A 27,379-nucleotide genomic window follows, 5' to 3' on the forward strand; every position below is an offset into this window, starting at 1 on the left:
TTACAACCATGGTTGATCATCACAGGAAAAGAAAAACTACCTGTTTTTTAATCCACCAATGGTCATATTAGTAACCACAGGAACTCTTAGTGAAATATAGCTCCAGAAAAAAAGATTTCTGTACATAACCATGAAAGTCATTTATCCACCGAAATGTAAAATGTAGATAGCAGTTTTTAGAAGGCTTGAAGTATGTTTTCATCACCATCATATTGGATAATAGGTTGATAATTATAGCTAAATATGTTTGACTTAAATCCAGAAAACTCAAAGACAATGACTAGAGATCAAAGTCCCAATGTCAATATTTTTATGAAAAAATCTTATTTTCAAAATGAATCCAGTGTTTTTTTAAGGCCCTGAAAACATCAGTGAAACTTGAAATAATCCACAGACTTGTACAATTCCTCAGAATCCTAACTTGTAGTTCTTGAGACTCAATATTACTATAATAATCTTAAAATGTGGAAAAAGAGGGCTCCTGGGTGGCTCAGGGGTTTAAAGCCTCTGCCTTTGGCTCAGGTCATGATCTCAGGGTTCTGGGATCGAGTCCCGCATAGGGCTCTCTGCTCGGCAGTGAGCCTTCTTCCTCCTCTCTCCCTCTCTGCCTGCCTCTCTGCCTACTTGTGATCTCTGTCTGTCAAATAAATAAATAAAATCTTTTTAAAAAATGTGAAAGAAGAGAAAATATAAGGGATATGATGATAACCTTCAGAGTTCATTAATTTTCAAAATATTGTTATAAGGTTTCTTCAGCAGACAAAAGATAATTGCACTGATTTTAATAAGAGGGAACAGGAATTGAGACAACAGAGTAAGCTGAGCATGCACTGAGTGTTGTATGACTGAGTTGGCCACGTATAAAAAGAAAATCAAGAGCTCTGATAAAAATCTGGGGAACGTAAACATGCTAGAGTTAAAAAGTGGCACAGAACTTCTTAGAGAAGCAGTATTTATGTTTCCGTTTCCTTTATTCAAATGAAATGAGTTGAAAATCCTTTGAACTCAGTGACAGCCACCAGGGTTCTGTGAAGCATACTCTGAAAATGTGGATAGTTAAGGAAAAAAAAAAAAAAAAAGCAAAACTCATGCAAGCCTATGTTACACCTGTGGTATGTAGAGGGAAAATGGTGTAGACATCCAAGCTAGAGTCCAGGAGATCCAAATTCAAATCTTGACTTTGTCATGAGTAAGGTATCCAAGCTAAGTGAGCTGTTTCTCTGAAAGTGGTCAGTATCATCTAGTTTGAAGAGTTCTTGTGACAATTAGTGATAATGTCCACGAACTGCCTACCATAGTTCCTGTATATAGTAGCTGCTCAAAATAGCAACTTCTGTTATTTAAGCCTCACAAGTACACATTCTTTTTGAAGTAACTGTTTATTAACAATTTTTAGTAAGGCTGTATATGCTACATGTGTGTATATGTAAATTATAAATATTACATAAGTACAAATATAGGTATAAATAGATATATTATAAACCTATGCTAAAAAAAAAAAAAAACTTGTTCATTCGTTTTGATGATTTCACAATATCCTAAGATTGAATGCATTCATAAATAATTCCTAAAATATATCTCACTGCTTTTTATTCATGGTCATTCACCCACTGCGTTTTTGACATTCACACTTCCAACCAGAAGTACATGGGCAGAACACATGCTTCTAAGTGCCATTTTTTTTTTGCCTATCATGTTTTCAGAGGACTCAAAGAAGTTTGAAATGAATAGTTCAAAAATGTTCAAGAGTTATTTAACTCAACCTGTTTGGAAAATGGCCAGTGTAAGTAATTCTTCCATTTAAAATGCTCTCTTTCTTGTATTCTATTACCACCAAAGCACTTAGAGTGATGAATATTTTATACATAAATAAAAGTGATATTTTATGTACAAAAGGATACAATTCTGTTCAATTTCTGATAGCATTTTTAACTTGCTCCCAAAAAAGAAGATACCAATGGAAGGAAAACTGTTAAAATATAAAAGGGAATTGTCCTCAAACTTAAAACAGGAAAATCTGGGGCACCTGGGTGGCTCAGTGGGTTAAAGCCTCTGCCTTCGGCTCAGGTCATGATCCCAGGATCCTGGGATCGAGCCCCGCATGGGGCTCTCTGCTCAGCAGGGAGCCTGCTTCCTCCTCTCTCTCTCTGACTGCCTCTCTGCCTACTTGTAATCTCTGTCAAATAAATGAATAAAATCTTTGAAAAAAAAAAACAGGAAAATCTAAACTTCTCAAATTACCCATCCACCATGACCATTAGCTTGCCTATGCAACATAGAAGAGTTCTGATGTTTTAAAACATTTAAAAATCATCAGCTTCCCCCTCTGATGGTTTTAACTCTTTAAGATGTAAATCTAGTATAAATATGCCTTGTACCCTGTGTAGTGTCATTAAAGCCTCAAACAAAGCATATTATTTATCAAGATACCTATATCTATATCTGTATCTGTATGTATACCTATCTATCTCTCTAACAAATCTAGTAACCCCAGTACAAAATTAAAATGAATTATTTTGTCTGGTTCACTCTTAGTGAAATAATCCAAATAATCATCTTCTTTTTCTATATTAACTATCAGGTAATATGCCAACTAAAGTGTTTACACGTGATTTAAAATAAAGCTAAGAAATGTATAGTTTCTGGGATATACCTAAAATCCAAATATAAAGTATAGGCATTTGTCCTATCTTTTTTTTTTTTTTTAAGATTTTATTTATTTATTTTGACAGAGAGAGAAACAGTGAGAGAGGGAACACAGCAGGGGGAGAGGAAGAGGGTGAAGCAGGCTTCCTGCAGAGCAGGGAGCCCGATGCAGGGGATCCGAGGACCCTGAGATCCTGACCTTAGCCAAAGGTAGACATTTAACAGCTGAGCCACCTAGGCACCCCTGTCCTGTCTTTCCTTTTGGCAACACTCAATCTCCATGATTTCTCCTATTTAGAGTGATCTACAGCTGCAGACAGATTCGTTGTGGCTAATTTTCCCATGCAAGCAACAAGAAGCAGACAAAAGATATAAAACAATGTTTCAGACGTTGTACACCAGGGGGAGGAACTAACAGAGAGGATCATCTGATCTATATCAGTCCCTAACACGGGAGTATATGAATCACTTGATAGCATATTTCTTTTAAACTTCAAGGGTTAGCTCTATGACTTTAGGCTACCCAAGAGATAAGCACAAGTTTTAGCATGCAAGCTTAGATTAAGAATGCATGCATACATCTTGCTAACTCATTTTATGATGCCAGCATTACCTCAATAATGTAACCAGTTAAATACATTACAAGGAAAAACAACTACATGTCAGTAGCCTTCAAGAACATGAATGGAAAAATCATTGACAAAATTCCACCTAGTTGAATCTAGTAAAGTATAATCAATATAAAAACCAGAACCAAGTGACATTTATCCTAAAAATACAAGGTTGGTATGACATTTGAAAATAAATTAATGCAATTCATTATACAAATAGCATAAAAGAAAATTATAAGGAAATCATTTCCAGTTATCAAAACTATGCCTTAATAGATGCAGAAAAAATAATTTGAAAAAATTCAATACCAATTCATAAACAGAAAATTAAAATCTCACCACATTAGAAATAATAAGGAATTCCCTTATTGTGATTAAGGGCATCACAGAAAAATCTAGCTATAACATCATACTTACTGGTAAAATAACAAATATTTTCCATCTTAAATCTGAATAAAGGCAATAATACTGTCAAAAAATTTAGAAATAACAGAAGTAAAACCAATGAAGCACTAAAGTACTACTTAGTAAAAGTTGGTTAGGCACACATAGTTCTAAATAAGTAAATTAATGAAAAGACATAGTATGTTCACAGATTGTAGAACTTAAGATGTTAATCCTCCCCAAATTTTTCAAAAGATTTAATGTAATTCCAATCAAAATCCTGGCAGGTATTCTATAAAAACTGACAAGTTGAATCTAAATTTATACATAAATGCAAAGGATACAGTATACCCAGAACAACTGAAAGGACATAGAATATTTATACAATTCAAACTACTTGATTTCAGGGTAAAGCAAATAGCTTTACAATTAAAAAAATAAGATAGTGTGCTATTAGCCTAATGATAGGCATATAGATTAATGGAATGGAAAAGCCCAACATACTTAAATTAAAATAAATTAATTGGGGAGGGAGAGCACCTGGGTGGCTCAGTTGGTTAAGCGTCTGACTCTTCATTATGATTTCAGGGTCCTAGGAACCAACCCTGTGTTGGACTCCAAGCTCAGCAGAGTCTGTTTGTCCTATTCCCTCTGCTCCTCCTCCTACTCTTTATATCTCTCTCTCTTTCTCTTTCTTACCTCCCCCTCAAATAAATAAAATCCTCAAAAAATTAAATCAAATTAATTTTCAGCAAGTATCTGTCAGGATAATTCAATACAGGAAATATATGGTGAAATAAATGGTTACCTACATGGCAAAAAACGAACCTCAATTCTCAAAAAAAAAATTCAAAATGGATAATGGACATAACTCTAAAACTTTTAGAAGAAAACTCTAAAAGGATATCATCAAGACATGGGTGGAGGCAAATGTGGAGTTCCTGTCTGGTAATGGAACAGTTCTGAATCTTGATTGTGGTGGTAAATCTGTATCTTTGAAGATATTTCAAGGTATTCTTTGAAGGTATTTCAAAGAAACACATACACACGGCCACACCCAAATGTGTGCCTGTAAAAAGTGGTATAATTCTATTTAGATCTGCTGTCTAGTTAAGAGTAGTGTGACACTGATAATTTTCTGATGTTGATAATGTTCCATAGTTCTGTGTGATGTGTTAAATCAAGGAGGTCATTAGCCTGGGTTGTTTCTGATGCCTTGGTAGCCTATATGAGAAATCCAAAACCTATGGTAGGGTCAATGCACTTGGACCAAGGAAAACAAAATTTGAGAACAACCAATCACAAACAGCCAACTAGCCTTTCCAAAATAAGGTAACGTTCAAGCAGTAAGCAATCAAATAATTTCCTTACTCTGCTTCCCCATCTCCTCTACAAAAATCTTTCCCTTAACCCCCAGTGAAAGAGCTCCTAACCACTTTCAGTTTGGCACGGCCCCATTCAAATTGATGTTTGCTCAAGGAAACTCTTGAAAATTTTAATGTGCCTCAGTTTATGATTTAACAGACCTTATTATATTGAGGGAAGCTAGGTGAATGATACAAAGCTCTCTGTGATGTTGTTGCAAATTGTTATGTCTATAATTATTTCCAAATTGAAAGTTTTCATAAGAGCATCTTGTTGTTGTAATGGTCTAACCTGCCTGTTTGGTTCCCTGTAAAACAGGATTAAGGCAATTTGCCTGTTCTGGAGGTCCTATTGACCACACCAAATTTTGAACTTGAATTTGAAGAAGGCAAGTTTGGCAGCAGTTGCTCTTAGTCTTGCTCATTGTACCTTTGCAAGGCTTAAGTGCTATGTGAAATAGTTCTGAAGAAAAGAAGTCATCCAGAGAACTCCTATAGAGTCAAATGCCAAAATATCAGCAATACTACCCTTTTCCATTTTCTGTTCTCTTCAGTCACTTTTTTCTTTAACTGTATAACTCCTATTTGTAGATATGGGTTTTAAGTGTAGGATAAAAGAGTAATGGTCAAAATATGAATGGTTTACTTTAATATCACTTATTTTTTACTTAAAAAGTCAGAGCCCATTTTTAACATCTTGGTTGTATTTTCAATCATGCCCTTTAATTATAAAGGAAATTGAATATTGCTATATCTCTCTAAAATAAAAAATGACATTTGAGAGCAATGTATTTTTATAGCACTTAAAAAGTATATTAAATAACACTTCCTAGATAATATCTGACTATGATTGTATGTATTTTCATTTTGTTCTTTTGCTGGACACTGAACTTTTTAGATGGAGGAGGGAATGACAATGACTTGACTCTTCTAGAATCTGTCTTGTGACTTTGAAACTTACGATTTTAAATGTGTTCACAAAGGTCAGCCAGCCCTAGCTATCATGAATCACATTTGTATTTATGTTCAGTTGTTAAACAGTCTCTTTGAGTTAATATCTGCTAAGCCCAAATAATCCTCCTATTTTGTTATCCGATAGATCAATCACATTTTTATTATAAATTAAAGGTTTTTACCTTTTGTTTGGTGACGATTTTGTCTCCTTAGACATAGAAGAGTACTAAGGTTTGCCTTTTTATCTGCACTAATCTCAACATGCATTAATTTTTTTTCTAAATTCTTTGGGGAAAAAAATCCTATGAGAACCCATATTTCCTTTGCAACTTTGGTGGAGTGAATGCCTAACCAAACAAAAAATACTTCCACAGGACGTTGTAATAAACAATGCACGTGTATTATGTTCTCCCATCAGTGAGCCAGTCGTGAGGAGTTAAGTATCAATGGCTTAAGCATACAGACACTGAAAATGATTCTAATCTTTACTTTCAGTTTTAGATCAATGGTAGGATGGGTGTGGTGGATATTTTTAAATTTTCATTTTCCACAGCCTAATATTTCTTTTTTCACTATAAACAGATAAGTTACAAATTCATTCAAGTATAGAATAATGACATAAGAAGCAAAGAGGACACTCTCTTAGGCCTTAGTTCTTAGTTCTTAGTTCAATGCTAGGCCCAAGGTTTCTGGAGCACATTCCACATTCAATAATATTTTTTAATGGGACGCTGGATTAATAAACTAACCATAGTAAGCTCACAGTATTCTTTAAAATATTATCTCCCTTTTTCACCAAAGCATACGTACATGAAAAATACTGACAACCATATGAAGACTCTTAGTTTGCATACTAATTTTTTGTGGGTTCTTCATTTTTTTAATGCCAATACCAATGATCTATAAAAGGAGTGCACTGAATGATAGGCACTATACACAGGGCATTGGTACAACTGTTTTCTACCGTTGTAGAATCGTTATGCTGAAGTGATTTCTTGGCAGAGCACTCTTGGTAGCGGTATTTGGGAGTGGAACAGGAACCTTGTAAATTAAGGGATATAATACTCATATACTTTCTTTGAAAAGGGTACTGTAGAAAAATAAATCAAGGCAAATTTCTTTTTCTTAATAAAGCTATAAGATGAACTTTGGAGTGGAAGTCATCCTATGAAATAAAATTTTTAGTAAACATGTAATTACATTGTAAATGAAATTGAAGGATAAATCTGAATAAAAGGAAAACATAAATATTCATCTAAATTTTGAATCAATAAAACTACATGCAATGATCTAACCACCATTAAAATATATAATAATTGTACTTAAACTGATCATATTAAAATATAAAAGTATATTAAATATTAGTGCAGTAAGAATAGAACTTTGAACATTCCTTTCATTTGACATTTTGTATGAGTATATACTATATATCATTAAGATTGTTTCTTTGTAGTATAGCATGAACTACAGATGTAGGAAGTTATAGGATTAACTTGACTAATTATCCTAATAATTTAAAATGACTAATTATCCTAATAATTTAAAATGACTAATTATCCTAATAATTTAAAACACTGCTTTGTAACACATCTTAAGGTCCTAATTATGTGACAATATAGACTAATCAAACTTAATTGTCAAATTAGCATACTTTGTTTAGAACTTGGGGAATGACTATAAAGATCTTTTAAGTGTAAACAGAATAGTAAAATTGATTATAATTTCATAAAAATATTAAGTACCTTCTGGCTTTTGTGTTTAGCCATACTGCCTTCATCCAAAAAGGTCTTAAAATGGCTTATTAATTACATATAAAGCTCAAAGTAAGCTAGAAATTGTTTGAATGCAGAAAACATTTTAGCACTTATTTTTATCACTTAAGTACTTCTAATCCCACTGTGTAATTGTAAGACTTACTCTCCAAGGCCCAACTGTCCTAAACTATTAACAAAATTTAAAGCCACATATTTTTATTGGGAGAATACTGTTTGATTTATTAAAATTCTAACAGTGATTTTGAAATGATGTTGATTCCTTTAATATCATATAATTTCTGGGGTATATTAAAAGCTTCTATGTGATTTGTTCCTCTACTCAGCCAGGCTGGTGGTGAGGGTGGCGGGGGGAGGAGGAGGAGAGGGAATGGATTTTACAGTGACATGAATGTGAACTATTCTTTAGAGAATTTATACGGAGTCTTGCAGACCCCTGGTGAACCATTTAGTCAAGTAATGGTGCTATTTATTAAAAGTAATCCAGTGACTTAAAAAAAGAGTCTGCTGAATTATAAGTCAATAATTCTGCAAATGAATACAGACATATTTGTGTATGTGTTTATTTTTTTATTTATTGGTAAAAACAAAAACCAGAAAAAGGTTACCTAGAATTGATATATTTGGATGTTTTACAAGCTATAATTCATTGGCAAATGACAGAAATTGAAAAAAAAAAAAAAAAACTATTCTTATGATTTATTTGTATATGTTTTCCCTAAGAAAGTTTGTTGCTCAGCCAGTTGCATCTATGCACCCAGAATCCCTGAGCTATATTTCTCTAATGACTTTCTCAGAGATCTGTCTATCTATCTATCTAGATATATCTCTGAGATATATAGATATATATATATTTTTTTTTTAACAGAAACATTTTACACTAAATGGTACAAAATAGCAAATCCAAACTGGGAAGGGCAAAGTAGCTACATTCACAATTCACAACTCTAAAGCCTACCTTTCCACCTCCCTATTTATCTCTGTCACTGGAATTCAAAAATTGCTGTGTTGGTTACGAAAGGCCAAGAAGAATTATCTGCTGATTTATATTGTCTGTACTGGTAATAACCTGAGAAATAATGCCACAAAAAGCTTAGATAAGTAAGAGAAGCCTGGCTATCCCTTCTCAGTAATGAATAATCTATAAGTTCACATCCTTCTGAATCATGAGATGCTTATCGAGCAATACTGCGACAGACACTGTTGAGCCCAGCATATACTGGCCCTCAGACAGATGGTATCTACCTGGAGTGCCTTTAGCTAACTTCTTCCACTTACCCTCCCCACTTCACAGACAGTGCTTAGAAACAAGCACACATCACAGAAAAGCAACTGCATATGCAGTCGGAAAGAATTTTAATGTTATTCAAGGTAGCATGAACATCTGTTCTGGTTACCAATTTTCACCTGTTATTCCCAAATCCCACCTTGTTTACTAACCTTTGTCCTAGGGAAATGTATCATGATTTAGACACCTACCCAAAATAAAATGATTTTTGGAAATATTTTTATTTCCTTTGAATATGCTGTATTTTTTTTAAGATTATTTATTTATTCATATGACAGAGAAAGATCACAAGTAGGCAGAGAGAGAGAGAGAGGAGGAAGCAGGCTCCCTGCTGAGCAGAGAGCCCAATGTGGAACTCGATCCCAGGACCCTGAGATCATGACCTGAGCCGAAGGCAACGGCTTAACCCACTGAGCCACCCACGCACCCTGAATATGCTGTATTTTTTAAATGTATGGAAGGAAACCATAAAGACTTATATTTAAACAAACCGAACAGATATTCATTCCATATCCAAGAGGGTGACACTTCAAAATTACCATAATGTAAGACTGTGTGTAGTAGTGAGATTCAGTTCAAATGATGACTAAATATGTACTGATCTGTCACTCAAAACTTGTTATGACTTTTCTTCATATTTATCATTTCTTTTAAAAATTCCCCAAAAGCATTAAGCATAGAAGTAAAAATGTTATTATATAAAAAAGGATTCCTCGAGGTGCCTGGTTGGCCTCTGCTTCCGGCTCAGGTCATGACCCCAGGGTCCTGGGATTGAGCCCCACATTGGGCTCTCTGCTCAGCAGGAAGCCTGCTTCCTTCCCTCTCTCCCTGCCTGCCTCTCTTGCCTACTTGTAATCTCTGTCTGTCAAATAAATAAATAAAATCTTTAAAAAAAAAAAAAAAAGAGGATTCCTCATTAACCAAAGACAACAAGTACATGAAGAAATTATTGAATGATAAGTACATATGAGAAATTATTGAATAATAACAAGGGCTACTAGATTATAGAAAGATGGAAACATTTACTGCCAGTAAGACCATAAATCAGACAACTGCTTTAGAGAAATTTTTGGATTTTCTTTTTATGAAATTAAGTATGTGTTGCAAGGCTTAGCTTTAATATACAATCCCCACCGAGTTCCTGAGTATGTTCTTTGTTTCTCTGTGGTGGCAGAATTTGGAGAAAACTGAGCTGTCATCATAAAGAGAATTAATAATAAAATGTATGTCCATATGCAGTGATGGTATCTAGTATTCTGCTTAAAAACATAACACTGACTATAAAAAATGAGAAAACTATTTAGCATAATTTGATTGATATAAGTAAAATTACAAAGCAAACTAATATTTTTCAGGTATATTCTTATCTAAAGATATATTTTAGATATATTAGCAAGATTCCTCCTGCATGATGTGAAAGAGAATATTATTGGGGAAGAGGGAGAAGGGAAAATAATTAAACACGATAAAAATGTAGCATTGTATGTATTTATGATATTGACAAGCTACCATGAACTAAAGAATTTTATTAAGTCAATACTCTGTGTAAGGACCATAATAAATTAATTAAATGTAAATAAATTAAATATTGATATCATATATCAATATTAGATTTAACATTGATATCATCAATATATCAATATTAAATATTGATATTCTCAAAATATCAATATTAAATATTGATGTTTGCAGTAATGGGCAGCCACTAAAATAAAGAATATCAGTAATAGAGTTTAGGTTATTAAAGGAAAACATTATCTACCCATAGATGTCACCCATTCTAAGAAACAATTCATAAACTGAAAGTAAATAAAGTTGGTAATAATTGGGTACCTTACACACTTGGGAAGAATAAATAATAACTGAAATTTAGTAACTTTGTTGTACTCTGCATGAAGAAAGAATGAGAAAAGTGTTTTGAATCTAAGAGCACTGTGTGACAGTTTGTCTCTATGGTCTCCCTATAGAATTCTTGTCCTGAGTACCATGTCTGTCAGAAAATAGGTCTATCCTTTTGGTGACAGTGGAACCATCAAACCATCAAGGCTCAGTGGCACTAGTCATTAAGATCACACCATTATTTTTATTTATTATATCTCCACATTCACCCAGTGATTAAATTTTCAGTGTAGATTTATCAACCAATTGTGTCAAATTTATCTGTCTCTCACGAACTAAGAGTGCCTCTAAAACTCATCAGATATGCTTGTCTTGGCAAGATTCACCAAAGTGACTCAACAAGGCAATGTAAAACCCTCAGAACCCATCCTAAGTAGTATGCATGGCTCTGACACTTTTTGTGTATAGATATACAGAACACTGACTTTTCATTTTATTATAAAAGAGTAAAGCAGTCAAACAATACAGAAAGAAATTTTTAAAAATATAGAAACTAAGTACCTATCAACACAAAGTGACCATTAATTCCTAAGTATATTAGCCTTCAGATACATGTCAACTCAAACCAACAAATGAATACTCTATATATTTATCAGACCAATTAGCTGTTAGTTCTTCCTAAGGCCATATATATATATATATATATAGAGAGAGAGAGAGAGAGAGAGAGATAGATAGATATCTATATCTATAGATAGATATAGATATATATAAAAAGCCCATAAAGATACATATAGATATGGATATCTAGATATCGATATATAGATATAGATATCTATATAAATCGTTATGGTATATATCTATATATCTATATATATCTTTATGGGCTTTTTAACAGTTATGTAATGTTTTCCTTTATAAAAATCATGACATGAAAATAACATTTGAACAGAAAATTTTTAGCTTTTATGTTTTGTTTTCATTTGAGTTTGTTTTCTTTGTTGGCTGTGTTATCATTATAAAATCCTGTATTTAGCTTAAGTTGCACATGTTTAAATAGTTATTGAAGGAAACTTTGTTTAAATGTTCATTGAAGGATGTTCTGTATTTAGCTTATGTCTTTATAGAGACTGCTTCCATATCTTGTTTTTAAAAAGTATACAATGATAATTTTTCTTTTTAAATATGCCAAGGGACACAAAAAACCCATAAATTTATCATCTTAGAGTTTTGTAGTTCAGATATATGATCAAGTTCTCACTAGGCTAATATCAAAGGGTCAATAGGACTGTATTCCTTTCTGCAAGACCTAGGGGATAACATATTTCCTTGCTTATTTAGATTGTTGGCAGATTTCAGTCCCTTGCCATTGTAGGAATGAAGTTCTCTTCCTCTCTGGCTATGAGCTGTCATTTCCAGGGTTTGGATGCCACTGGCATTCCTAAGCTGGCAGTCCCTTCCTCCATCTTCAAAACCAGCTACAATGGGTTGAGTCTTTCATACTCCAAATATCTCTCACCTCTTCCTCCATGACACATTTTTGACACTATGCTACCTTCCTCTTTTGCTTTTAAGGACTTCGTGATCATATAAAACCTATCGGGATTATCTAGGATAATCTCTATATTTTAAGGTTACCAACCTTAATTCCATCTGCAACTTCAACTCCCTTTTTGCCTAGTAACATAGTCACAGGTATAATACTAGGGAATGAATCATGGAGGCCAAAATCCATGAATCATGGAGGCCAAAATCCTGCTCCACACCCTCTCTTTGTGCTACCTGTCTCCCTGACTCTTTGGCCTTTAGGGATACAGAAGGTATTATTTCTAAAGGGAGAATATTTTCTGCATAGTTACAGCAAGATTCCCTTAAGCTATGGTTCCTACTTGGTCACTTCGGAATCCTGTGCAAAGGAATCAGCAGGCAAGAAGAGAAGCACTACCATGACACTGGTAGGTGGCCATGATGGGAACAGATAGGGCTGCCGTCACACAGTGATGGCAGGGGAAATAGCTCTCAGTGTACCTTCATCTACCACCTTGCCCAAATGGATCATAAATGGTATAGTACAAGAATGTCATTGGCTCAGACATTGAAGAGACAAGAGTCTGATCACACTGTCAGGGAGACCTAGCAGAGTTGCTAGATGAGAATGAGAGGAGTCAAAATGGATGGGATGTGGCAAACTTTGCTTTAGAAAAGGAGCAAAATTTGCCTTAGATAGGGAACTTTCCTAAAAAGTTAAAAATATAAAAGATAAGTGAAACTATTTTTAAGGTAGACCTGGAGCATATGTACCCAGCAATATTTTTTAGTAAAAATTAACATTAAACTAAAGTGTAAGAATAATTAATGATATATAAGGATACTCTCTCAATACATTTTGGGATGCTGGATGTTGTACAAGTAATAAAAATGAAAATAAATAGGCAAAATGCCCAGCCTAGCAAATATATTTGAAGTAATACTGAAGGATTAAGAACGGTTCTATAAATGATGGGCTAATAAATAAGGAAAACACCAGTGGCTGTCAATACCAGTGGAGAAGAAACACACACACACACATGCACACACACACACACGCACATACAAACTCACTTTCTTAGGCAATGTTCACAAGAAAACCCACTGGTAATAATCAGAAAAAATCTTCCAGGGTTTTGCTGCAACAGAGGTAAGCTGCTGACACTAATCTAATTGAAAAGCATAGCAACTAAAATGAGCTAAGATAAATTATGTTGTATTTGTTATGCCAAAACTTACACCATATTTCTCTTTCAATTATTTATCTGCTAGATAAAAATAGTATGCAAACCTTTCACGAAAATTTTACCATTTGATCAGATTCATTAGTGAGATGATATATCACTGTAAGACCTCACATATAGGAAAGTAATATAAATGATTCAGAATTTTTTTTGGAATAAAAATTCCAAGATAAATGACCAGACATGGTCATTATGCAGTAATCTGTTTATAAATAACATGCTATTTTATTTCAAAATTAAAATTTGACTTTGAAAATGAGAATAGTCTTATTCTTACTTTGTGAGAAGAGAAAATGCATTTCAATTGTTGGACTTTCTCCATTAAAAAAAAAAAAAAAACTAGTCCGGACTTCAGTATATTATAAATACAGGCTGAAGTGTGTACAAAAACTATATGATGCTATACTAAGCACAGAGACTATAGAACCTCATGGACTCTGTGTGAACCCGGAAGGCTAGGGGTGGGGCTGCTAGAGTTTCCTTCTTTTGAGAGGGAAAGAAGAGTAAAGAAGGAAGAACAAGAGCAGCTCTGGAGTGACAGCAATGGTGCATATATACACTGAGCATTGTTTTTCCTTCTTCATCTTTAATAAATATGAATTAAGAACTTAAGTTTTTGGAAATTACTTTGGACTGTGACACCATACTGTGGGGACACCAGCACCACTGTAGACTGAACAAGAGCAATCGTAGCTTCTAACTTGTATCATACACAGCCATTCACACATATTCAGGTTAGAGAGACTGAGAGAAATAAAGATAGGGAGATATAGTGCATATTACATGGCACATACTTAATATAGTATACATAAAGTCTGTATCATTCATTGTAAATAAATGTATTCAAAACTGGAAAATAAAGAAACATAATAAAAATTACTTTTTCATACAATAAAACAAAGATACAGTGCTATTTGTTTTTTGTTTGAACGTAAATTTCTGAGATTGTGTTCAATTTCCAAAACAGTGGGCATCTGGATAGCTCAGTTGGTTAAGTGACCCACTCTTGATTTCCTCTCAGGTCATGATTACAGGGCCATGAGATCAAGCCCTACATTTGGGCTCTGCACTGGGCATGGACCCTGCTTAAGATTCCCTCTCTCCCTCTTCCCCTCACCACCATTCTCTCTCTCTCTCTCTAAAAAGATTTTATTTTTTAATTTCCAAAATGATAGTGTGTGTTTGCAAATTATCAGATTAAGTTTCTTCTTTCTGGGGAAAATAAAAGTTTAGTAGTCATGTCACTATTATTTCTGTTATATAGAAATAAATATTATGACATTTTTGTACCCTGAGTTTGTGCTACTATAATTCATTATGGGATGTACACTATGACATGTAAAGGGAACTCATCTATGTTTCAAAAGGGTTATTACGCAAAGCATAACCTCACCACAAAACAAAACAAAATAAAAACTCTATACACAAAGAGAAATTATCCTGAGTCTTGGTGATATATAGCCTCTATCTGAAAGTTGAATAGCTAACAGAACAAAATGCCTGAGTGGAGAAGAAATACTAATTCTGAAAGAATCATTTCAGGTTAGAATTTTGGTTATTTGGGCAAATGGGAAGAAACAGTACTTTGAGGGAAGACCAAGACTGTGGGAAGTCCTACAGCAGACATTCAGGATGGCTTAGAGCTCTCAGGACCAGACCTCAGAGCCATGTAAAGTCCATAAGAACAGAACCTTAGCCAGCACTTACATCCCTCTCAGATCTGGAGGGCTTAACACATGAAGTTTTTTACTATAAATTATAGCCTGAAGGATAAAAGTTCATTTTTCCAAACCCCAAAAGAGAAAATAGCATGATATATAGCAAAATACTGAGGATCAAAGTGGATATTCATACTAGATGCAAACCTGCACCTTGCTCGATCCATCAGGGTTCTTGAGGAAGTGTGTATCAGGAGATAAATCCATATACTTTTTACAGATTCTGGGATCAAGAAAAGCAGTATCTTCTATACCATGAGAAACTCGAGGAAGCAAAACTAAGACAAAAGCAAATGAAGCAAAAACAAAGAAATAAAAGAAACCCTTATTCTGTGTACACTACTACCACCATTTTCTTTTAAATCTGAAATAACATGAGAGAATATCTCCAAGTTTTCTGCATCCTCAGGATGAGGCTGAGTAGAAAAGTAGGTCTGAAGAGGCCTCCCAACAGTGCTCACCTGCGGAACTACAGAGCAAACAGAAGGACAATTCAACGGTTGGCATATAAGTTCCTGCCCACTGCCTCACTCATCTTCCAAACCCAAAAGAGAGAAGGGGGAAACAATGGAGGAGAAAGGAAAATACCCAACTGACAGATTACCTAACCGCTAGAAGAACGGGGGACGAGCGGGGGGGGGGGGGGGTCGTTGCAGAGACAGAGAGATACAGAGAAAACTGCTTTTACCTTAAGTTGGCACTAATTTTCTAATAAAAGCAGAAGTTGGGACCCAATACCTAAGTCCACTCATGAAAAAGAAAATTTTACTTGGGCAACTCGTATTTGTAGACGATGAATTTTGTACCTACTCTACTAGTGAAGACATCACGACACAATAATGACCATCTTATAAAGTTAGTACCATTAAATGACAGAGATATGAACAAATTGTTTCTCAAGTTTTCATAATACTTGAGCCAGAGGAAATACTAAGGAAATGTGTATTTCCTAAAAGAAGAAGAAAAAGAAATAGATCTCTGTGAGAATTTAAATATTGGAATAGGGTAACTTGTGAGATGGGAGAAATGCCATCCATGTTGACTTGAGTGAAAGAAAAAGGACCTAAAAAAAAAAAAGTATACACTAGCCACTACCTCGACTGCAATTATTAACCTTTTAGAAGGAGAGGGATTAAACTAGATGATTTCTCAAAGTACAATCTAGGGCTGTCATTCTATCATTCTATGGCTCTTTGATGTCAGAATGCAATTCAGGGCTTTTGAAGTATATTAGAAAACCCAGTATAACTTGCTGTCTCCTGGGCCACGAGCCAACCTGACTCTTATGAAAGAAAGTGTCAAAGATGGCATTCACTAAGGATGCAAAAATCACCCAAAGAAATAGATGAAAGAGGGAGTAAGATAGTGAATGATGCATTAGGAAAAAAAGTAAATTGTGGAGATGTAAGAAACTCAGGCAGAAACAACCAGAATTAAGATGATATATGGAAGGTGTAGTGCATATCTGGTTTTATCCATTTAGGATACCTGAATTTTGATGTTAATAGCTAAGTATGTTGCAGAAATAGCACAGGAAATTATAGAACTGTGTCTAGAGGAATTTCTTAAAACAGAGTGCTATGAAGAAAAATCTTTGAGAAGTCAGAAATCCTAGAAATAAAGTATATATGTGTGTATGAGGGGGTGAGAACTCTGACGATCTCACCTTTTAGCAAATTTCATATACACAATAGATTAACTATACCTTCCCCACTGTATATTAGATCTCTAGAATTTACCTATCTTATAAGTAAAAGTTTGTATCTTATGACTAACATTTCTTCATTTCTACCACCTCCCTGCCCCTGGCAATTAACTTTCTATGCTCTGTCTCTCTAAATTCGACATTTTTTGTTCCCACATAAGCGATATCATGAAATATTTGTCTTTTGATGTCTGATTTATTTCACTTAACATAATGTCCTCCAAATTCATCCACATTATCAAAAGTGGCACGATTTCCTTCTTTTTAAAGACTGAATAATATTTGAATTTAGATAGAAGGCTTCCAGAACTGTGGGGATGTGAGACAGGACTGGCCGAAGAGTTGAAACAGTGAGGGGTCTGAACAGTGAGGAATTGGGGAGAAATAGGTAAGAAGTTCTGTATTTCACCTCATTAAGAAAGTGATGAAATGGGAACCCATGGTCACTCCCCATACAGTCTCTATCATAATCTTTTCTAAAATTTATTTTTCATTTTCTTCCCATAGAAAACACAATGGCTCGCTCCAACAACTCATTTGGGGTGAAGTCAAAGACCTCCTCTTTCTTCATCCTGTTTAAATCTCAAACCCCACCCAGCATTATGTGTTCCTTTCACTGGTTTTTTTTTTCTCGTTAATATTTATCATCAGTAATGAAGTAGATTTTTCTTCCTTTTTTTACTCTGTGTTTGGCGTCTCTGTTCCCAGCATCAGAACAGTGCTAGAAAAATATAGGATGAATTTAATAAGTATTTCTTTAATTGAATTAAATTAAATTATCCCAACTCTGCTAATCCTTTTCCTTCTGACAATGATTTTATGAGCCATTACCACCAAATACATAGCCTTTGAAATTAAAAAAAAAAAAAACCACAGTTTGCTTTAAGTAGAATCTACATCAACTTATTTCCACAAAGACTTTGCTTCCCTCTGATATGTTCTGCAATATGCTGACTGACAGATTTACTTGTTTTGCACAGAAATAGTGTCTGTCTGTCTTCTTAGGCTACAGCTCTCTCTATCCTGAAATGCCCTACTTACTTCAGGGTACTTTGCCATGTTAACTATGAAGGCAGGAGAAAGAAATCTCTCTCATGAGGAATTTGAACTGAAAATAGGCTCTCCTTCAAACTTAGGTCCTTAACATTTCCTGCATAATTCCAGTAAATATTCACAGGAAGCAATTTTGTATAATCAGTTTGATGTGTTCCCTGCAAAATAAGCCCAGAGACAATGATGTGCGTGCAGGAAGTGCACAGAGCCATACTCTCAGGACGGTATCTATGAGAATGTACATAAGGCAGGATTAGGAAGACAAGAAGGAAGAACTAGATACAACAGGAACGCAAGCATCAGACAACCCCACAGTTATCTAAGAAGAAGATGGCCTTTTAGAGAACTCCTAAATCAAGGCATAGCAGCTAGCCCTCTGTTGCCCCATATTAGCCAGAGATGGATGCTCGCCACTCCTGGGGTGGGATCATGGAGGCTTGGGGGGCTCAACTCCTTTCAAACAAAGCATTTCTGAGAGAAGCACTCAGCTGTCAGTCATTATCACGCAACACTCCTGGTTTCTAAAGGAATGCATGTTTCCTGGGGGCATATGTAGCGTCCACCACAAATTTCAGATTCATTTGTGAGATTAACATATGAGATGAGATACAAAGGAATTACCAGGTTCCTTTCGTGCTGGTAAATAGAAGAATGGGTATAAAATGGAGCAGGTAGATTAGGAGTTATCATAATTATAACATATAACAATATTATAAAATCTAGGATATATAGTACTCACTGGTTAATATTTCTACCTGATTTTAGAGGGGGAAAAAAAACAAAGATTTTTTTTTCTGTTGAAATAAGCAATTATTAGTATGGTTTATATTAAATAATTAATAAATATATTTTCTTTATGATTATTAATGAAAATTTTGCAATTGTCATTGTCTTATTATAATAGTTATATATATTCATAATGAAAATTTAAAAATATTTTTAAAGCATAAGAAAAATAAGAACACAAAACCCCACTACCCCAATGATGCTTGTTACCACTTGGTTATAATTCTTTAAAGGTGCTAAGGAGTCAGTCTCTCTCTCTCATTCTCTGACTTTCTACACATTCTATATATACATATATACAAACATGTTATACTCATCTGTACTATTTTTATCACAAAGTACACATAATTATTTAACAACTGCATTTTATTTTAAGTATCATGAATATTTTACTAACATCAAATATTCTTATAAAAATACTATTTTACTAGTTACACATTATTTTATTATACATATGCATTTTAATTTCTGCATTTCACTAGGTTATCATAATTCATTTAATCAATGAACTACTGCTTTTTATATAAGCAGATAACACTTAAAGCGCTCTCTGATTTTTTCTTAAGCCTTGAGCAGGCTTTTCTGAAACCTAGTTACTGGAGAATATATGACAACATATTTTACACGACATGTTTATAATTCCTCAATATGTTCCTCAGCATGTAAAGAAGCTTTGAGGCAGAATATATCTTTGAAGGTAATTAACACACTAAAATGTTAAGCCTCTTAAACATATGATTATTTGTATTGTTTATATTTTGTTGAATCCAATTTTTATTATTAAAGAAACTCAGCAATTACCATCAACTTCCCTAAGAGAGAATATGTTCTTTAATCTTCATTCACATAACTGAAGATTATTGGACTTAAAGTTCCTTGTGCTATATTCATTTTTTTCCTTGTGCTATATTTAAATATTTCCTTTAATAAGAAGGGTGCGGTATTCATTAAATATTTAATTCTGGGTAGCTTGTCAGCACCATGTATTGCTAGTGAAAGCATATTAATGGGGGTAATTAAAGAAATTGGTGATGCACTATATAGGAATTCTTAACATTCTTTTACAGTAAACTCATTTTGGGTAGTAATAAGCTTTGTCATTACAAATGAAATGCACCACCTGGTACAATTAGCCTTATGCCTCTTATTTTTTAGTACATCTCAGAACTGTAGTACAATGTTATAATCTGCATTGTTAAAGTTCAAACAAAATGCCAAAACTTGATTCAAAAATGTCTTTACACCAAGGTCTGGGGTCATCGAAGTTATCATATTCCAGTTAGGTGTCATGAACTTTTTAAAGAAAGCCTAGTGTTGAAAAAACAATGGCAAAGGTTTAAATATAAGTAACTAAAACTTTCAGGTAAGAGTACCTGACTTGTAATCCAGTGAAAACTGGAGTATTATATTAACTACCCAAAGCAATCTATAGAATTAATGCAATCCCTATCAAAATACCAATAGCACTTTTCACAGAACTAGAACAAACAATCCGAAAATTTGTACAGAACGACAAAGACCTTGAATACCCCAAGCAATCTTGAAAAAAGAAAAATGAAACTGGAATTATCACAGCAGCACCTGGTTGGCTCAGTCAGTTAAGCGTCGGCCTTTGACTCAGGTATGATCCCAGGGTCCCAGGATAGAGCCCCTCATCAGGCTTCCTGCTCAGTGAGAAGCCTGCTTCTCCCTCTCCCTCTGCCACTTCCCTTGCTGCTGCGCACTCTCTCTCTTTCTCTCTCTCTTTCTCTCTCTCCCTCTCTCAAATAAATAAATAAAATCTTAAATATATATATATACATATACATATGTGTGTGTATATATATATTTAAGTAATAAATAAAATCTTAAATATATATACACACATATATGTAAATATATATTATATTATATTATATATATTATATTTACATATATGTGTGTATATATATTTAAGATTTTACTTATTTATTAATATAAATAAAATATATATGTGTGTGTGTGTATATATATATATATGTGTATATATATATATATCGCAGGTATCACAACTCCAGATTTCAAATTATATTACAAAGCTGTAGTAATTAAAATAGCATCATATGGCATAAAAATACACAAACAGATCAATGGAATAGACCAGAAAACTCAGAAATGAACACACAATTATATGGTTAATTAGTTTTTGACAAAGCAGGAAAGAATATCCAATGGGAAAGAGACAGTCTCTTCAACAAATGGTGTTGGGAAAACTGGACAGAAACATGCAGAAGAATGAAAGTGGACCCCTTTCTTACAGCATACACAAAAAGAAACTCAAAATGGATTAAAGATCTAAATGTGAGGCCTGAAACCATAAAAACCCTTGAAGATAGCACAGACAGTAATCTCTCAACATCAGCCATTGCAACATTTTTCTAGATATGTTTCCTGAGGCAGGGGAAATAAAAGTAAAAATAAACTATGGAGACTACATCAAAATAGAAAGTTTCTGCACAGCAAAGGAAACAACAAAACTAAAAGGCAACCTATGAAATGAGAGATTATTTGCAAATGACATATCCAATAAAGGGTTAGTATACAAAATACATAAAGAACTTACAAAACTCAACAGCCAAAAACCAAATAATTCAATGAGACATAAACAAACATTTCCCCAAAGAAGACACACGGATGGCTAACAGACACATTTATCATCAGGGAAATTCAAATCAAAACTACAATAAGATATCACCTCATACCTGTCAGGATGGCTAAAATAAAAAACACAAGAAATAAACAAGTGTTGGGGGGGATGTGGAGCAAAACGAACCTTCTTGTGCTGTTAGTAGAATGCAAACTGGTGCAGCCACTGTGGAAAACGATATGGAGTTTCCTCAAAAAGTTAAAAATAGAACTACCCTATGATCCAGTTATCACACTATTGGATATTTACCTGAAGAATACAAAAACACTAATACAAAGGGATACATATACCCCTATGTTTACTGCAGCACTATATACAGCAGTCAAAATATGGAATCAGTCCAAGTTTCCACTGATAGATGAATGAGTATCAAATACATGGTATATATACACAACAGAATATTTTCCAGCCATAAAAAAATAATAAAATTTTGCTATTTGGAAATAGTAAATTTTTGGATGGACAGAACAGGATGGAACTAGAGAATATAATGCTAAGCAAAATAAGTCATTTAGAGAAAGACAAATACCATATGATTTCATTCATATGTGAAATTTAAGAAACCAAACAAATGATCAAAGGAAAAAAAGAGAGAGAGAGACAAACCAAGAAAGAGACTTTTAACTATAGAGAACAAACTTATGGTTACCAGAAGGGAAATGGGTTGGGGGATACGGGAAATAGGAGAAGGAGATTAAGGAGTACACTTATCATGATAAATATATACATATGTAAATACATAAAATCATAAAATAGAATGTTATACTAAAATATAAACTGAATACAATTAATCATGTAAGTGTATTAAACATGTAAAGTAAATTAAAGTAAAATTGTATAATAATATTTAGCCAAAGCATATAGATCATCTTCCCAACATACCATGGGAAGATGGGAGGAAATCTAAACAGAATGCACATGAAGTTATTAACTTGAGAACCCCTCTTCATAGGATAATGATAGCATTGTAGTTTAAATTCAGGATGATGATGATTTCAATAAAACAAAGGTCAAAAATACATATAGTATATCTCTCACTTATGAGGCAAATTTTAAGGGTATCTCCATCTCCCGAATTTCATTAAAATCACTATGGGACATATAAGCAACAATAAAAATCAGAATGCTCTGAATACTAATGATAAAAATAGAAACAAAATGGTATCTATAGCTCTTGATATAGCCAACTTAGAAGACAACTTAGGCAGAACTTTCAAAGTATGCAGATGTAACCCTCCCAGAGAAAGACTGGGAGATGGAACATTTTGCCTGCTCCCTCAATACTGAGCTGGTGGAAGGGTAGGAGTGTGTCTGTTGGAAGCAACTCTATGCTCATTAGCCCCTGCTCCTTCGTTTGTTGTAGTTTTTCTGTAGAGTCTTACGAACCCTAGGCTAAATGAGATTGGTAGTTCCTTACCTAAGTGTCTTCAGTCCTTCCTACCTGTTTTTGATGCTTGTGTTTTCTCATTCACCCTTGCTAAATAAACAAACAATATTTTCATTGGATGACAGGCATTGGTAATTTTTAGATTGTTGATTACTGAATTTTGTTGTCTGACTTTTAACAATATTGAACTTTTTTGACAGGCTGTTGAGTTGCATGAAAATCCTATCACTCGGGGTGAGTTTAGAGGAGGACTCAACAAAGTTTTTGTAAAAAGGCCAAACAGCATCAGTTTCAAGGTCAGCAGGCTAAAAGAGCTCTATCTCAACTAATCAACTCTGTTGTAACACAAAAATCTCCATAGATAATATGTAAATAATGAGAAAAGCTGTGTTCCAATAAAGCTTTATTTATAAAATCAGGCAAAGGTTCAGATTTGGTTCTTAGTTTGCTGACCTCAATCTACAGTAATTATTCTAGAGGAGTAGTTCAGCCCAATTACTAAAGCATGGCTTTGCATCTCTACTAAGTGCCCTACGTATGTAATGAGGTTTCTTCACTGTGGTTGTTGGGTTTCAGAAGGATCCATGGCCCCGTCTGAGGTACAGCAATTGTTTGGCTTACGGTTACTTTGCAATTATTTCCTCTGAAATTTTTCTTTGCCTGCTCTCACGGACTTTAACCTTATATACACAGATTGGTATTCAGTCTAAGACTCCAAAGGATCCTTATGCAGATTTCCAGAGCTTTCTCTGTGTAACTCTCTCTTCACTGGTAATCTGCTTCCAATATTCTAGCCACCATGGCTTTTCCAAACTTCAAACTACATCTTTTGTGTCGACCCTCCCTGCTCTAGGATTTCAAAAAATTGCCTGTAGGAAGAAAGCCAGAGTGATTGAGAGCTGTTAATTCTCTTGTTTCTCTTCTGTCACAGTCAGTCTTGCGTTATCTGCCACCCAGTACCTGAAAACAAATGTTCTGTCAAATTTTCTAGTTGTTTATGGAGGGAAGTAAACTTACCTGGAAGCATAAGTCCTCTGTGTAGTTTTGATGAAGAAACTTTTTATCAAGAAACTCGTTGCCTATGCACATTTTTTTCTGAGGAACACTTCAGGACACTTCTGAAAAAAAAATACAAAATTGATAGATTACTGTTCTTTTCTAAAATCCACAAGAATTTAAAGGATTATATAAATTTTCCAGTATGTTCTGAGGGCAGAGTCCTACTTTGAAAATATACCTAAGCAACACTATGGAGCCAAAAAATGCTCTTAGGCAGTAAGTGTGATGTTGCTTGTTTAGAGAATTAAGGCCAAAACTATGTAAAAAAAAAAAAAAAAAAAGAAAGAAAGAAAAAAAAGTTTAAAATTTCACTGCATAATCCCACTGATTCTACCAGCTAGGAAGGTATTTAGCAAAAATATTTGAAAGAAAAGTCAAGTTTTAATAGTAACTTTAGGAGTTTTTGCCCTGATTATCAAGCTATTCTATACCTAATACTGTCTCTTTTTTTTTTTTTTTCCTAAAACAGGTGATATTAGGGCGCCTGGGTGGCTCAGTGGGTTAAGCCGCTGCCTTCGGCTCAGGTCATGATCTCAGGGTCCTGGGATCGAGGCCCGCATCGGGCTCTCTGCTCAGCAGGGAGCCTGCTTCCTCCTCTCTCTCTGCCTGCCTCTCTGCCTGCTTGTGATCTCTCTCTGTCAAATAAATAAATAAAATCTTTAAAAAAAAATAAAACAGGTGATATTAATATTTATAGGCATTATAAATTCCATCTTTCTTCCTTTCCCATTTGCTATATTTTGGGATTTCAAATATTAAAAAACCTGCTTTCATTGTCACTTTCTTGAGAAAGATACTGGTGTGTAGTCATAAAGCTGCCCTGGCAACACAGTTAGCGATATAATCTCTCCATTAAACAGGCTCTGCTATCCAAGCAGAGAGAATTTAAGGACCTAGATATAACCATGGAGTGGAGCTAACAATGTAATCATGGTTAACTTTCTGAAAAGCACTTTTATCTAATTTGAATAGCCAAATTTTATATGATAGCTGTATTAGGGTTCTCCAGAGAAACAGAACTAATAAGATAAATATGTAGAGAGACAGAAGGTGGGAGAGAGAGAGAGACAGAGACAGAGAGACAGAGATTTATTGTAAAAAGTTGGCTCACACAATTATGGAGACTGGTGAGGCAAAATCCAGTATGAACCCTGGGGCTCAAGACAGAGAAGAGCCAATGGTGCAGATGAAGTCCAAAGGGAGTTTGCTAAAGAATTCTTTCCTTCTCAGGGAGGTTGATATTTTTGTTCTATTCAGGCCTTCAACTGATTTCATGAGGCCCACCTACTTTATAAAGAGCAATCTGATTTACCCAGAACTCATCAACTTAAATGTTAATTTCATCTTCCAAGTTGACACATAAAATTAACCATTGGAATCCCATTTACATTAATGCCTTAGGCCTTATTAAAATACTGACAAGAAAACAGGCAACTTATAATGAATGTTTGAAAAACTAACAAGGACATACTTTATAGGGTGTAATGAAGAGGAGCTATTATGAAGAGGAACAGGTGGAGGTTATAGAAAAAGCATCAGAAGAGGGAACACTGAAAAGCTGATGTAAAAGGAAAACAGTAGTGTTTTTTTATTCTACTATTAAATATCTAGAATGTTTACTATTGTCCCAAAGGCATAAACATCAGCTGCACATAAGGATAGCTGTGGAAACTCAGGAGCACTAATGACTTCAGATATTTCAAAGAATCATGTGTGAAAACTCTACAATTAGTGTGACAATTAATAAGCAATTAATCACACAAGGGTAAGAGATTTTTCAACCTTAGCCTTTGGTGTTAACATTCCTAAAGAGAAAGCAATATTATACACAGTAATAATTAAACTTTGGGAAAGGTGTTCCTATTCCAACTCCCAATCTACAGAAATCAGATTGATTTGGGGGAGGCGCGGGGCAGGGGGGGGGGGCTTTTTCTAAACCTCTCCTATTGGTCCTGAGGCAAGAGTCAAAGTAATTTGTGAGGAATTTCCCCAGCCATCTTTCTTCTTCTCCATAGATACTTAGAATGTATACAATACCTATACTCCCTTGATTTTATCCTCCACACTCAAAATTTTATCCAGTGAATAGGAATATTTTGGTTCAGCTCTGCAGTCACACTGGGTGAAACAGGAAATAAAGAAGCAGAATCTTCTGCCTTTTGTGTCAAACACAGCACTCTTCCAAGCACTCAAAGTTAATCGAGCCACCCCTATTTTCACAAGCTTCTAAAAGACTGACTCAACAACTGTCTCTCTTCAATCTATGAAAAAATAATAAAATGGCTCCTAATTCATTTGCGCTTTTATATCCTCATTCTTTCAAATAACCTGTCAAATATCCTTACCGCTCTCATGCCACATTTTATTTTTATATTTGGAAACAATACTAAGATCTATGTAAAGATTAGAGTGAGTAGATGTTGGTAGAATAATATCAATTAATCTATTTTCATTAATCATACATTCAAATGTGTGCTTTCAAGCTTTATATATGAATTTTCCATGGAAATATGAAAACATTTAGGTAACTATTGCTGAACATTATGTGCAACCATGTGATCATTCATGAACATTTGTATGAATTTTTCATTGCCCATCCAAATAAATGCCACATTGAGCATTCAATATGTTTGAATGTACAATCTCTCAGAAAAAAAATAATCTTTCTTCAAACCATAATGTTGAACATTACCTTACTATTGGGCTTTTACTATTGTATTAGAGTGTGATTCTGCACATATTATCTTTGAGATTTTGTGCTATGAGCCATGGGATACTCCTATACAGTGGTGCCTGGATCAATGGACCTGAGTTTTATTATCCTACTGCAAAGAGAAAATAGAGCAGAGGTGCTTGCCGCTTATATCACTGTCTCTTATTTTGATTGTTTCATTTAGACAGTAAATCTCAGTAGCATTAAAGGTGATCGGAAAGTTAAATATTGTAAAGGATTTCCAAAATTAACAATGGGCCACTTCAGACTGCAAGATGAACAAAATCCACTTAAAACAGTAGGTCGTATTTATTTTTTCTTCACTTCTTTTTATTTTCCTTTAAAGCCACCAAGAATTAATTAAATGGCCCATATTTCTAAAGCTTACAGAGCAATTGGGCTTGCTGAAGTTAGACTTAGTAAGCCTCAGAAAAAGCCATCTTTTTGCTAAAAATCCTGAGTGTCTTGAAAGAAATACATTCTCATTCTTATAGAAATGTTAAATAACAAAACTCTAACACATGTAACTTTATATAGTGCCACCTGTATGAATATTAATGACAGTACAGAAAAAAAGCTAATGAAACCTGAACCAACTTAGTTAATCCTCCCAGAAATTATAGTAAAAACAGATAGGAAAAAAGCCCTAATGTTGTTACAAATG

General features: G+C 34.3%; 1 long non-coding RNA gene across 1 annotated transcript in view; it reads right to left on the bottom strand.

Moving 5' to 3' along the window:
- Positions 1-27,379, bottom strand: part of LOC106003483 — a 202,978-nt gene that overhangs the window by 149,820 nt on the left and 25,779 nt on the right. Inside the window, exon 2 of the long non-coding RNA XR_001176008.2 lies at positions 23,961-24,061. This is a non-coding gene — a long non-coding RNA (uncharacterized LOC106003483). The remainder of the gene's footprint in view (positions 1-23,960; positions 24,062-27,379) is intronic.

The sequence above is a fragment of the Mustela putorius genome, unplaced genomic scaffold (assembly GCF_011764305.1).
Source record: "Mustela putorius furo isolate JIRA1106 unplaced genomic scaffold, ASM1176430v1.1 tig00537350_pilon_pilon_pilon, whole genome shotgun sequence".
In the NCBI taxonomy this organism is placed as follows: Eukaryota; Metazoa; Chordata; class Mammalia; order Carnivora; family Mustelidae; genus Mustela; species Mustela putorius.